Raw genomic sequence first — 15,490 nt, 5'->3', positions numbered from 1 at the left:
AACAGTCCCCCTGTTTTGCATATCACGAAAACGAGTAGCATTAAAAAAATTCAGCGCAGGAACAGCATCCTCCCTGGTTTTCATAGTCTTTTGTGCAGATGAAGAGATTTTTCAAAAAGCCCAAAGGAGCCATTGACTTAGGGCTACTCTCTTGAAGAAAACGGCCATGGTGGAGAGCTTTTGCAAACCCTGCCCCCAGACAGAGAAAAAGCTTTTCATTTGAATAAAGGGAGGGAATGGTGGGAGTCAGAAAGTTATGGGCCATGAGCTGAACTTTTATTTTTGGAAAAAGTCCTGAAACAAATAATAAACCAATATTTTTTGCAAGAACCTAAATGATAAGGCTGAGAAAAGTTGAAGTTAGTGGGAATATGTCAAGCATAAATCACATCAACACAATCCAGTTTCCTTCCTGACAAGGTAATAGGGTTTGTGGACAAGGCAGGAGCAGTCAGTGTCATGTGTCTTCACTTCAGTAAGGTTTATGACACCGGTATTACAGGACATACTCATAAACAAGTTAGAGAAGCGAAGCCCAAAGGCAGTTTCTATAGACTGAGTATAAGGGTAGCTTAAAACTGCTCACATTTAATTGTCAAGTTGGAATGATTCATCAGTTGAGATTTTGCAGTGATCATTCCTGTAGCAGATGTTATTCAATGTTTTCATTAATGGCTTAGATGATGGAATGAGAACATACTTATTAAATTTGCAGGTGGTATTAATCTGTGAGGAACTGCAGGCACATTTAGTAAGAAGAGAGTTCAAAGTGGTCTTGATAAGTTAAAGAAATCGTCTGAAAATAACAGGAGGAACTTCAATAAAGACAAGTACAAAGTAGTATACCTAGGAAGGAATAATCAAATTCTTAAACAAGATGGAGATGGCAGGATGGGTAGTGGGTCTGCTGGAAGAAAAAGGCTTATAAAACATCACATATGCAAACTTTAGGCCATAGCTACATTTTGATGGAAAAAATCAAAATCAAATTGGGATGTATGAATATAATTTGTAAGACAAATGAAGTGAGTCTACTTTGCTAGAGCAAGGCACTGTTGCTCAGAGATGTCTCACGAGGCATCCCTGTCACCAGAGAGGTGGTCTGCAGAAGAACAGAGCAGTAATTCTCCCAGTCAGAGCACTTTAACTAACCGCTAAGCACCTGAAAACATCCCAGGGGTATGCCTCCCCAACAGCCTAAACTGAGCAAAATTGGGGGTTGCCTTCCTGCGTCCTTCACACCTCCACCCAGTGGTGCAGTCCCCTCATGCTGCATGCTTAGGTGATGGCGCAGCCCAAGCAGCCAAAGTACCAGCGCTGCAAAAATAAGTGTTGCTTTTGCAGTCTCTCACCAGCAGCCGAACTGCTGGAAATAAACCCGTCCCTCTTTTACTTTACAGGGGTAGTATTCTGACCAACTCAGCTTCCTGAACCCTCCCTACCCAGCCACCCACCCAGCTGTGCTAGCTGTCCCACTGACCACCAGGTAACCAATTCCCAAAATGACCAATGCTCGCAAACCGCTTAGATGTTGCCATCATTAGGCACGTTTTTTCAATGAAGCCAAATTTCATAATTCTCCTACTCTCAAGCAGGGATCTTCGCCAGCTGCTTATTGCTGCGTAAGTCCAATTAGAAGCTTGCCTGCTTTTCCTTGGGGAGCCTGTGACCAGTGATACAGTGACAAAGTCTCCCTAAAACAAGCTTGTTTGTTTTCCTTCACTGCTCAGTTCCATTTGCTAATAAACAGCCTACACACATATTTAGTTCCATCTAATCTTATGCTTCACTACAAGTGGAATTAAATTGGTTTCTCTCTTGTATTACAGGAAAAAAAACAGATGCAACCTACATTATTTCTAAATGGCAAGGATCCATTGGAATTCAAGGTGGTTTTTATTGTTTTTTTCTGTCTCCCACTCTCTTATTTTTGGGGAAAAAATCGTTTTCTTCTTTTCTCCCAGAGCAAATCCCCTGGAGCATGTCCAAGCCCAGCTACACCACTATTTGCTGGGTTTTGCCACAAGCACTGGTTTCTTCAGGATACAGTTTCAGGTGCAATGGATCAAATCTAGCTGTTCACCACCCTGAGAAGTCCCTGCTCACTCCCTTGCCATGTTCCTGTTCCCCTCCTTTCTGTCCTAGCCCCAGGGATGCAGCCCTGCCCAACTCCTTGCTTGGTCTGACCCCAAGCTGTGAGCCCAACTACTGCCGGGGTGCTGGAGCAATCCAGCCCATACAAAGGTGCTTTATCCTTGGGTTAGTTTGAGCAAAAGGCTGGTTTTGATGGCCTAGTCTAGCGGACAACCCTACAAACAACATGGCAGCAGTGGGGGCCTGTCACACTGGGTTGAGAAAGCCTGGGGTACCACATTGCCAAAAGCAACACACGATGGAAAAACAACACGTGTGAGCTTGGATCTCACTAAACTCCTTTTATAGGATTAAAGCAGGTAGGCTTTGACTAATTCATTGTCATTCTCCTGGTTGTCCCCTTGGGGAACCTGGCAGTTACTTACACCAGGAGGTTTAGGTCAGCTTTAATAAGCTCATGTCTGTAAAATATGAATCCACTGTTTATGCTGCGCACATTGGATATAAGAATGTGAGTCTTAAATGCTCATGAAGCCAGTCCAAAACACTCATCTTTTACCTTAAGGTACACATTGCCTTAGACAGCTTAAAATGCTACGGTGACTGCTGTTTGGTATAATCCAGGCAAAGGCTCTCTTGAGTGTCTAGAGGCTTTTTTTAGCCAATTAAATTAAGATCTTTTACAATCAGAGGATTCATTTTGCTGGTACAAGTCCACCTAATGGCACATTTGCAGGTAACATTAAAACCCACTAAAAGAGGAGGGGAAAACAATTGCAAAATTGAATCTAGAGTCCTGGGAGTGACATGTGTCCCTCCTTAATGTTTGTATGCACTTGGACTCTTCTTCCCAAATCATCCTTTGGTGAGAGCAGGAACGTCTTGCAGGAGTTGCCCTGAGCAGCAGCCTCGATGTTAGTATAGTTGCTGGGCTCCTGCCTTCAAATCTCTGCTCTTTCATGTTAATTCATCAAGTGGATGAACAGTTTGTACAGTTATCCTTAACCCTGTCCTGCTCAGGATTGGCTGGAAATAGCTGATACCTCCAGACAGAGGCTTTTTTTTGAGATTTTTTTAACGCTACCTTGCTGGCATGAAGTACACCTGCGACAGCCTTGCCATGGGGAGGGTGATGCTCTGCAGCCCTCACCCCTACACGCAGTGAGGGAGGTGCGTGGCTGTACGTCCGACTGTACAGCGTCAATAATGCTGGAGGAAGGGCACATGCCCACAGCCCGGTGTGCAACTCGTTACAGACTCAGTGCCACTGTAGTGTGGGTCTAGGTTGGATGTATGTTGACATGCTGTTACCCAAAAAAAGGCAATGGAAATCTCTGTTGTTTAGTAAGAACGATGCAGATGTGGTGTTTTGCTAAGTGAAGATGTTTGGGTTGTTTGTTTGAGCTGTTTCTGCTGAATAAGGAAGTGCAAGGCTGAACTGCGATGATTGCTTCACTGTAATAAAGCACATTTGAGGAAATGGATTTGTATAAGCAAAAAAAGTTCTGCACTAATGCACAAATCAAAGTAGGTAAATAAACTCTCAGAAAATTGCCTTAGACAATACAAGGGTTAAAAAGATATGGGTGAACCTTGCCAGGGGCTTAGGTCCCTGGACACCAAGCTAACATGCTTCCACTAACCTGTGCTGAAGTTTCTGGGGCAAATAACTTTGGACTTTAGGAGTAACGAGTGTGAACACTGTGGGGGGGTTTATTTCCCCATAAAGACTTTTCTTAATAAAATGAGTGAGATTTGTCAGATGTGACCCTAGGAAAGCTGCTAAGTAATCATTGCCTTCTACTTACTTTCAATGCAATTTGGGAGTGCATAACCTCTGCAGATCCACTCCCAAACACAAGCTGGAACTAACACTTGTGGTAAGCAAGTTTGGGTTGAAATGATGAAGGTCTCACTCTTTCCCATATGTCTTTCCCACAAAGGTAGAGCTCTACACTGCTAATCGCACTCCCTCAAAACAGTTCCCAATATTTCCCATAAAGCAGGCTCTTATCTCCCTGACAGTGTTTTTTTTATTTTATGCCATTTGTCTCCCTGATTACCTGGCCCTACTCACCTCCCAGTGCCCCAGACAAATTATATTTCACCCTTCTTTGGAAAAATATCATTGTGATTTTACTAGAAAGTGTGGGCAGAGGTCAGTTTGTCTCCCAGCAAGGTGAGCATTGGAGGAGAGTTGAAGGATCTCTGACCACAAGGATACACCGGACAAGTGTGCAAAGCCGGGGCCTCACTCTGCCTGGATGCCTGCAGATGTGACCACCCCATGGTTTTGCCCAAGCTGTGCCTGGCCTAGGGCATGACCCACAGATCTGAAAAGAAAAGCTGCTTTCTGCAGTCCCGCTGCCAGCTGATACAGGGTTTAACTTCTCCTGTCTCTTTATGTGGGGAATAGAGGTACAGCGTTTAAAACTCAGGCTAGGTCTGCACTATGTCAAGGCTAGGAGTGAGGGCAGGAGCTCATCATGAATGACAGACATCTCCAGAGACGGCTTCTTGTGGTGAGCTTCCTCCAGTGGTTAAACTGGCCCTTTCTGGCTACAGATAGAGATTTCAGGAAGAGGGTGACGGGAAACATGGCCAGGTCTAAATCCTTATTTCAAGCTTGCCTTTTGTTGTTATTATGAATCTGTATTTAAAGCTTGATTTCAATGATTAGAAAGGAAGGCAACTTGTCCCCATTTGTGCTGCTTGTTTACTTCTTGTATCATTTAGGCTTAAAACGTATGAGGCAGGAGCACTACATGCAGCATCCTACTGCAGCCCAAGTTAAAATGGAAGTGGTTCATAGGTGTTGGACTGGCTCTTGCCAAAGAGGAAAACCCTAGGTTTTGTCCAGAGCTACAATGGAGGGTTTCACTTACTGTTTACAACTGCTGCTTCAGAGGTGTCTATATAGCCCTGCAGCTGGGGCTGCAGGGATGGGCAGGGACAAGACAAAGTCTGCATCACTTAAAAATGAAGAACCTGCCCAATGATTCCAGCATTACCTCTTGATTCTTCCTCCCAAGCTTCTTCTTCCCAAACCTAGCCCTGACTTTGAATCCCAGTTTTAAGAGGTCTACTTCCCTTCAGCCGTTGTTCTGAGCAGTGCTGCTGTTTCTCCTGTCTGCCTGAGAGGATGCTGGACCCTGGGAACAGCTGCACTGGGAACTGGCCCCACTTCCAGCACAAGGGCAGCTGTCTGAGTGCCCAGAGACACGAAGAGGCCAGATGCAGGAAGCTTTCTATTTACCCTAGTGGGACTGAAAACATGTTTAGTAGATTGGCAAAATAGATACTGAGAACAGAACTCAGCATGCTGGAAAATATGAGAGTTGGCAAAGGCATTCATGGCATTAAAAGTATATATGTAAAGGTGCCAAGCATTATATTTATATAGCTGGCAGGCAGTGGAACATTTCGTCTCGCTAGGTGGCCACCAGGGCCCTGCTCTCCAAGGGAAAGGTGTCCTCAGGATCCAGCCATGAGCTGCCAAGTGCTCTTGGCTAATTGCAGCAATGTCCAACAGGTCAGGCAGGATGCCCCATGGCCAGGGCAGATGGTGGCCCAGCAGCAACCTCTCGGTGACAGAAAAAAAGCATCCATCCATGCTGGCAGTGAAAGAGGCAGAAGTGACTGAACAATGAGCAAGTGACTGAGCACCAACCCAACCTCTCATCCAATGCTAACCCCATCAACAAAGGATTAAGGAATTTGGTTTTATCCCTGCTCTGTCACCAGGGCAAACCCGCATAAACATTTTGTCTCTCTTTTCCACTTTCCCTTGTTTACACTGACTAAGCTCATGCCATTTACCCACCATTTGCAAGGCAAATGCTACAGCTACAATATGAGCTGCAGTAGTGTCAGACACTCCCAGTTGGCAGGGAAAGGAGCTGGCAAGCCTCAGCCGGCACTGCTTGACCTCCACCTGATGGAAAGCAGAGGCATGAGACCCTGCAAACCCCAACATCTGGCTGCGGGCAACAGGTTACAGCTCTCCCTCACAAGGGGCTGGTTGAACACTGTCACGCTGTGGCCCCATCGCATACCCTGCACTGTCAGGTGCGGGTTGGTGCTGCACGAGACCAGCTTTGGATGGACTCTGCTGACCCTGAACAGCCACCCACTAACTCCCAGTTTCCTTATAAAGTGCTTTTCCCTTCTTTTGGTTCCTCCAGCATCAGAGACTCCTTCTGGACAGGGTCCCACAGGCACCTGCGGCTCCTCACTGCCCAGCTCACACTGACCCAGCAGGACATGTTGGGGTGCAGGGGCAGAAGCAGGAAAGTTGGGTCAGGGTATTTCCTGGTAACTTGTCCTGTTTTCCCTGAAAGCATCTCTCCTGCTGGTACCATGGGCAGCTGCTGGACAGCCTGTCACAGCATGTTCCTCACAAGCACCATTTTTCTTGCAGGGACATGCTCCAGTGCACCCCAGCCACCAAGGGACACTGAAGGGTAATTTATTTTTTGATATAAATCTTGTCTTCCAGTGAGCAAAGCTGGTCCCTTTCCCACTGTGCAGTTGCTAAAGAAGCCCTGGGTTTGGTTCACTGTTTATGATTTTTTTCTGTGTTTCTGTCAAATAAACCATTACCATGAGGAAGAAATCTGTCACTGGTGTATGTGTGCATCCTGGTTTCATCTGGGAGTGTGGCTGCTCATGGAGGTGGTGGCAGCAAGGGCCTGAGAGAGGGGAGCTAGGCAGCCCGGAGCAAATGGCTGTGGGCCAGGAGTGGCTCCGCTCATGGGCTGCATTTCTCCCAGGGGGTGCATGCTGACCACAGTGGCTGAGGAGGGGACACCCACTGCTGGCAGGGGCTGCTCCTCTGAGATGCTGCTGCAGTAGCAGTGATGGAGTAGCAACTGCACTGGAGGCTGCAAGAAGCACTGGAAGGGGACCCCACTAAAACCAAAGCACCACCAGTGGGAAGTCCTGAATTTGGGCTTTCAAGCTGAGGAGACAAGGTGGGCATGCTCTGGGTGAGGGTCTTCAAGCCCCGCTTTGGCTGCACTGACAGGCAAACTGGGAACAACTAGAAGCAGACAGCGATGCTCCACTTTGCCTCACCAACAAGAGCACAGGAGCTGCTTTGCTGGGCAGCAGCGCTGCTGTGTCAGAGATCACAGCCGGCGAAACAAGCACCTCTGAGAAGGGCCTGGCTGTTGACTAGGGAAGCTGCACCTGCAGCAAACCACCAGCCTCAGCTCTGGGGAGGGTCCTGCTTTGAATATTCACCTTCACTGTCATGCTTTAAACGTTGCTGGCAGCTGTCCTGAGTGGCCATGGCTCTAAAAGCATGACATAGGCAAAGAGCTCTGCAGTGGATGCTCTTCCTGCCCAGCTGGATCCTTCCAGCTGTTGGCAGCTGCCTGGCTTCATCCAGGGGCCAAAGCAGTTAACTACAGAGGTGGCTGAAATCTTAAACTAGGTGGCCTATATATGCCAAGAAACGTTCACTATTGCTCTTTGATGTTAAATTTAATCCGTAGTATGCTGTGTAAGTACGGTTGGCTGTGCATTTCATATAAATTAATTACAAAGACCCCGTCATGCATGCAGAGAACAGCGGGCAGCACTATAAATGCTGTGTGCAGTCATTTAAGGTCGCAGGGGGAAATCCTGCTGCGAGGCTCCAGCACGGTGGTTTGCCTCCCTCCTCTCTGGAAGGCCACCCTGGGGATCACAGCTTCTCTGACCGGTGAGCTGTGGTTTGAGCAGATCCCCCTCCTGTGCACATAGATTTCTCCCTCTGTCCTTGTCAGCCCTAATGAGAGGCACAAAGCCCCTTCCTCAGCCACCAGCACCCCAGGGCGATTCAGTGATGAGACACACACTAAGTTTGGATGCTGGGGATGCACCTACTCTTTAATAAAAGGATGAAAACTATTATATACAGCAGCTGATCCAGAAAGGGGCCATCCAGTATTACAGGGTGGCTGTAATGGGGTTACCCAATGCAGAGTGGGTTATCAGGACCTGGTCTGGCATATGCTGCATGTGTTTTAGGCAGAGAACCCTGGGGAAATGAGAGACACCTTGTTAAGACACCTGTGGTCTGCAGTGGCATTTGGTTCAGTTTTCTTGCAGTCTTTCATTCTCAGCCTTGTACTGACAAGCTCTGAAGTCTTTACCTTGCAGCTTAAAAAGTAAATTGCTGCTTAACAGTTGTCAGGCTGTGGGGAGCACATGTATGAGGTACGTGCCAGCCCCAAAACCTGGCTCTCGAGGGGCCCCAACAGCAGTTTGCCTCCCTGCTTTGCGACAAAAGACAGCCAGCATCCTTTTCAGAAGGCAGAAGTCATGTCTTTCCTTTCTCCCCTTTTTCAAAACTTCAGCAGAGGAAATCGATTAACACAAAGGAGAAGCATCTCACTTTCTGTTGGAGATTAAGCTCAGGAAATCGCAGCCCATAAGGTGAGAAAAGTAATGAACAACCTGAAGCAAGGTGTTAGAAGGGAAAAACTTACACAGCCTCGTATTTGGCAATGTAAAACCACTGTGGTGCCTACCCCAACATCTGGCATTGCTCACCTACCTGTCCTTCCCAAAGCACTTGGTAATCATTAACCAAATTGGCTTATGTTAGCATAGAAAAGGGAGGGGTAGTATTTGAGCATCAGGGGCACTAGCTGGGCTGCCCAGGGCAGAGGTGTGGGGAGCACTGGGGCTGGCATGGGGTGCAGCTCAGGCACATGGCTACCAGCAGCCTGGCAGCACCTTCCTACCACTGCGGCTTGGGAACGCCTCCACTGAGCTGGCACCTCAGCTTTCCTTCCGCTCCAGAATCCCCAGCAGCAAGGCTGGGAGGTGGCTGGGTGGTCAGGGCAGAGAGGGAAGGCCCTTGCTCCTGGTTTCGCCGTGGTGGCAGCACAGCTGCTCTGCAGCGGAGGGACTCGGTGGCTGTGCCCAGAGCACCCAGCACAGCTGCCCTTAGAAATGAGGGCTCCAAGCAAGGCTTATTAATTAATTTCCCAGCTCAAATCAAAGAGGACTGGGCTGGGAGGGAGCTCTGTTCCTGTTTCACTATGTTATTCATTTGCTTCTATAGCGCCTATTGTTGTAGCCCCTCAGCGTCATTCACAGCCTTCCAGATGGGCAAGAGCATTACCAGATCCCAGCGTGGTGCCTGGGTTTATGGGAAATTCTACCTTGCCCCATTAGCTCTGACATCTTTGTGGCACTGCTCTCCACAGCCCTTTTCCCCCTTCCCAGTGCTCTCTCCATGGTTTTGTCTGGGAGACTCCTCACTGGTGGGTAAAGATGTGCTCCTCTTGGGTACCAGAGGACGGGCAGCCTGCCTGTGCCACCTGTCTCTGCCTGTACCTGCAAATCAAAGCACAGGCAGCTCTTTTCCTGCAGACAGCTCTCCATCAGTTTTGCTTTCCCTATGGAAATGCCACAGCAGGTGCTGAACCTGTCGGAGGGGCTGTGGTGGCCCCCCTGGGCGTCACTTGCATATCTCCCTGCTGCCTCTCTCCTGCTGGGGCAAGAGGATGGCCACTGCCTTCTCTCCTGTTTTGCACCAGCTGCCATCCCAGGGTTAAAGCCATTGTAGTTTCCAGCCGTGGGAGAGGTGCGGGGCCCTGGAGCCACAGGAACCACAGGGCAGGAGCCATGGCCCCCTGCCAGCACAGCCCGCTGCCCACCCTGCCTGCCAGCGCAGGGAAGCAGGAGCACAGTGCAAGGTATAATCATGGACCATTTATGACAGTTGTGTGGAAATCTAATCCCAGGTATAATCACCATGCTGCTGTCAACAGCACAGCACCTGGGAACGCCGGCAGGCAACAGACCCTGCTGGGATAATACCGGCTGCCTCTTAACATTGCCGCACTTTGACAGTCGACTCTCAGAAAATACTTTTCCATTCAGATTTACACTTCTCTCGTGTCCTATATACAGCTCGTTCATTTTCCTTGTGGGGAATCAGGTTGCTCAGTGTTTGCTGAGCACCAAGGAGGGCTTGGGAAGTAACTTACTCGAGAGAAAGGCTAAGTGTTAATCCAGGAAGCAGTCCTGTGGTGTCTCATTTATCAGCAGGAGATATAATATTATACACTTGCTCCCAGAGTAGCCCCCTGTGAAGACTGAACATAGGACCTTTAGATACAGAAGCCACAAAGCTGCTACTTCTGGAACTAAGGAAGAAACTTGCCCAGTGCCAAAAACAGATGCCCAGGAAGAAGAAAACGCTGTGGTGCCACAGCTTCAAAATATACCTCATCTAACACAACTGTTCCACACATTTGCTCCATCACTGCAAGCCCAGCACCACTGAGAAGAGCATGTCCCCCCTTGCTTCCAGACATGCTGTGTCCTTTAAGCCAGCAGTACGGGGCACACTACTGGCCAGAGATGGGTACCAAGAAAATTCCAATGAGAAATCAGACACATTTTTTTCCATGAGGCTGATTAAATATCACAACATGTTTCTGGAATGGGAGAGGCACTTGATCACCCATGCCACCAGGTTGAGACACAGGGTCAAACTGCTTTGGTTTTTCACTGTGGGTTCATGGGAGGCCATCAGCATTCAGGAAGGTAACCTCTCAAAGCAGCTTTACAGTAAAAGCTAGTCCTGACCACCTTCTTGGGAAGTATGCTGCAGTGAAGGAGAAGTACAAGTTGTCACACTCAATACAGCTCTAACTAGATGAAATTCAAGAAGCTGTCGTAGATAGAGGAGTTTGGATGACAGAGTCTAATCATCCCCTCTGACCTTACACCTTGCAGATGTACCACTCAGTGCATTTTCTGTAGCTTTTTTCAAAGGAAACACTAGGAAATATTTCCTAGTGTGAGAAAATGACAATCTAAAGGGTGAAAATTGAAGGCAGCCACTATCTCAACATGCTACAGGGACAAGAAGACAATTGCATACTTCAGTCAGAAGGACTGAAAAGAGGACACTTATAGATACTCAGAGAGGCTCAGAACCAATGGGGTAAGTAAGAGGGAAAAGCAGCTATAGGGTAACAGCAAAAAAACATTGCAGAATTTTGAAGACAAGGGTGAAAATCCAGAAGGGTGTGGGAGGCTGCAGAGGGGCAAGAAAAAGAGGGAAAAAATTACTGCTCTGTCCTGATGTGACCTCCTTTTACAGGGATGGTGTTTGTGCCCATCCTGCTGAGACAACAAAGATCCTGTAGGAGCCTCATGCAGGTGCTGGAGCCCCTTTCATTGATACCTGGCTGCACACAGACTCCTTCCAACTCCTTCAGATGACATACTGGGAATAGTTTGTTGACTTTAATTTTTTGTGGTTTTTGTGGGTTCCCCCCCTAAAAACTGCCATTTCAGCAAAAACATTGAGTATGTCTTATGCTGCTTCAGGTAAAATTTGAAGATATTTTTTAAAAGGTTTTTATTCTAATGGCACTTCATTTTTCTGCTTAATTTGGTACACACAAAGTTATTTCAGAGACAGAGGTTCAAATGCAACACTTTGCATGCCCTGAATCAAAATGCCTTGACCTGAAACAGCAGTTTTTGAGATTTCCTTGAAAAAAGAACAGAAAGTTTGTGCCAATCTGGAACCTACTTTTTCTTCTTTCTAGGCCTCACCGTTTTTCACAGATCAGAAAACAGAATTTTCTCAACAGTTTTTTCTCCTGCACCGTCTGTCCGTCTGCTTATGCAGCACCCTCAGAAGAGAGCAGCCTGGGGAGACAGACCCCGTACTGGATCTCCATGCTTCCCTTCCCAGACAAAAAGGCTATCTTGCTGTTAAAGCAGCCTGGGTCTTGTTCCCAGTGAAGATGGCATCCCCATCATTGTCTTTACCTTCCAGCCCCACCCTGGGGGCTGAATTATGTCCCACCATGAGAAACCATCCTAGCCCAAATGGTACATGTTGTCTCGCAGGACCTGTAGGGCTGGGGTCCCACCCTGGGGACACAAGGGGACAGATGACCAGAGCTGTGAGAGGTGCTAATAAAAAAACAGACTCATTACAGAGTATTGATTATTTCTGCCACTTCGCTGTTGCAAGCAGTTGCCTGCTGCATGCAAGCTAGCTGCCTCACTTCCCTGGGCTGAGAAGGACGCGCTGCCCTCCCCGAGCCCCTTACACAAAACGAGTTTGTCCTTCCACCCAGTGTATCGCTAACATAACTGAATAAAGCAGCTCTGCACTCGCTGGGTGCTACACAGGGAGACAGCTTGCTTTAGGGTGGCAGCAGCCTCCAGCCCCTCGGGCAGAGACCACCTTCACCTCCCAGAGCGCGGGAGGGGGCATCTGAGGAAGCAGCACATCTCGCTGCCAGCACCGGCCCCTCACAGCACCCTGCTCTCTCTTTATCGCCTCTCCAGACATTGCCCTGGGTTTCTCACAGGCAGGGTGCACCCACTCATACCCCTCATGGGTATTACCAGACATGGCTCTCAATGAGAAGATGACACAAGTGGTCAGCCCACCAGGGCAGAGCAGGAGGCAGAGCCACCCATGGGCTTTACTTGCCCCCTCCATGTTTCCAACCAGCCTTGGAGAGAAATGAAGACAGCAAGACTGGGGCAAGAGCCAAATCCTCCCTGTCAGCATCCCAGGGGCTTGCTCTGCACACAGTCTAACAGAACTGGGTACCTGTGCTCTAGGTTTGCATGCTGCTTCCTCTCAGCATGTATTTTAATGTGTTCAACACTGCACATAACAAATCCTACCGATGTATTTGCCTTAGCACATTTCAGAGGCATCATGTTTATCGGGCTGTCCTATTTGAAGATGCAGGAGGCAGGCTGGTGTTTCGCCAGCCCAGGACTGCACAAACAGGGCTCTGCTGTGCCTTTGGTCTGAGGCTCTACACACTATACAAAAGGCTTTCTCCCTGATGAGGGAGGAGCTGGAGACCCTTCTCCTTTGCAGATGCTCCTCCATCAGATATTCATGAGCACAGCTTGGGAGGCAGCCTGGGCCACCCTCTCCTTTCCCTGCCACTGCCCAGGGACCTCAGAGTCCACATCCTGCTCTCTGCAAGCCACTGCCTCTCTCCATGGACTCTCCCGCAAGTGTGGGACATTCCTTAGAGAGAGTTCCCACATTTTTCCTTTCCCTTTTCCCTCTCATCCAAGCACCAGCCTCCAGCCAGCTCATATAGGTACCAGTGGTGAATGCAACCCTCTCCTTGCTTCCCAACTCCCTGCCCTTGTTTGCAACATCTCTGTCCTGGTCTTTCCCCCAGGCCCACAGCTCAGAGTTCAATTTTCATCCTTCCTTCTCCACCAACTGCTTAGCCTAAGCTCCTGGGGGACAGTGAGCTGGTGACTGTAATTTCCTCGGGCTTGCAGTACTACGCTGTCATTTGATTGCACACATACTAAAGCTGCTGTGAAGGAAAATGAAGATTGAACCTGTGTAAGGTTGCCACGCTGCACAGGTGAGAGCCTCTTGCAAACCAGCCGCTGCCTTTTGTATGTCTTCTCACAAGTTGCTCCTGCGAGCTGTGTCACACCCCATGCCTGCCTGCAAGGAGTCACAGGAGGGATGCTGCCTGCATCCAGCCATCCGCCTGCTGCTTGGGGAGCCAGGGAGGAATGCACATGAAAGCCCGAGGTTACTTATCAAACCGCAGTTGCACAGACCAGGACTAATGCAGTGACGATCCGCCCTGATGATACAGCATCAGAGAGAGGGGCAGGGCTGAGAGCACGATTTGTGGCAGCTGTCCTGTTGTTGAAATACCTGGGAGGGAGGACAAAGGCTCTTCCCAGGCCTCTGAATGAGGAAAAGGTGGGTAGGTGGGAGATCTGGGCAGTCTCAAATAAAGCAGTTGCTGCAGAAGGCCTCTGGCTCTCGTTTATGAATTAAAATCTTGTCCAAGGATAATATTTTCAAAAGCACGTTTATATGTGCCAGAGATAACCCTGGAGCTCCTTGTGACATGGGATGACACAAATGTTTGAATCACTTTTGAAAAATGACATTAAGTACTTCTGAAACACCTTACCCCGATGCAGCAGCCTGAGCTATCCTCGGCAAACTGTCTGCTCATTACTTCTTTGAAACCATTTCAAGACATCTCCTTGAATGCAAATTTATCTTCAAGAAAGTCAGCATGACATATTTTGACTTCCCTTGTTTGACAATATCATAGTTATTTCATCTCAATAATGTAAAACATGATTGTTTCAGTTTTGCCTTCTCATTTTGCTCTGTGTGCTTTCGTATTATATTATCATATTTCAATGCTACAAAGCCCAGATGGAGTACATGTAATATTTCACCTCTTTTACATATTCTGGCACAATCACACTGAAAATTTTGAACTTTATCACAGCAAAATGTTTCACTAGCTCCAAGTCAGGACTGGATTTGTTTTGGAATTTTGATTCTTTTGTTAAAATATAAAATCTTCAGCTTTTTTTCCCCCTTGTTATGCAGCAAAACCAGCTATTGAAATGTCAGATGTTCCCTCTGAAGAAATGTTTCCCAAAGATTCATTACTTGGCCTTTGTGAAATAAGAGATTTCAGCCCAATTCCCAGTAGATGAGGCTTCAGTTTCTGAAAGGACACCCTTGTGTTTCCAGTGACCTCATGCCACTGGAAGTTTCAGGATGCCGTTCCCCATTAGGGTTTGTCCATGGGGTTAAAGCGAGTTCAAAGGTTCCCACCCCATCCCACCTGTCTTTGCTTCTCTCTCCCTGTCCCTTGCCCCCAACCTCCGAACCGGGTCAGTGAAATGAGCTGGGTCAAACAAACATACCAGAAACCTCACTTGGAAAACCAAGGAGTGGCATCAGGATGGAGCAGCCCCCTGCTCCGCTGCCACCCCTCCACGTCCTGATCGCCCCTTGATGTTTGCCATCTACCACGTTGTCACACTCTTTCATTCCAGCCTCATCTGAGAGTCTGAGCTAATGGCAACATTAAGATGCCAGTACGCCCATTCTTCCCTCCGAGCATCCCTCCAGAGGGACCGAGGGATGCGAGCCCCGCTCCTGGCAGGCTCTGGCAGAGACTGGGGGGAGCTGGTCCTGCAGCTCTCTGTGCAGCAGCGGGGCCAGGCCCTTCCCCTGCACCAACTCACTTGCAAAAAATACGCGTGTTCCCCCGCGCCCACGTTTATTCTTTTCTGCCTTTTACAGGGAGTTTGACTACAGCCCTCGAAACGACGCGCCCACGCCAGAGCGCCCACGGCCGCGGCCCCAGCCGTGCTGCAGAGCGGGAGTGGGGCAGCCTGGCCGCCGCCCCCCGCTTCGCCCCGCCGCCCGGCCACCGCCGCCGGAGCCCCCCGCAGCTCCCCAAAGGGCCGTTGCTCCCCGTCACCGCTTCATCTCCGCGGCTGCCCCCGCCCCCCCGCCGCTGCCAGGAGCCGGGCCCCGGCCGCCCTCTTTGTTCTCACGCGCCGAGCCGCGGCCACGCGCGGCCCACGCGGCAGCTGCGTATAAACC

This window comes from Falco biarmicus, chromosome 7, assembly GCF_023638135.1.
Source record: "Falco biarmicus isolate bFalBia1 chromosome 7, bFalBia1.pri, whole genome shotgun sequence".
Classification (NCBI taxonomy): domain Eukaryota; kingdom Metazoa; phylum Chordata; class Aves; order Falconiformes; family Falconidae; genus Falco; species Falco biarmicus.
The sequence above is the reverse complement of the archived record's forward strand: the minus strand, read 5'-3'. Positions refer to the sequence as shown.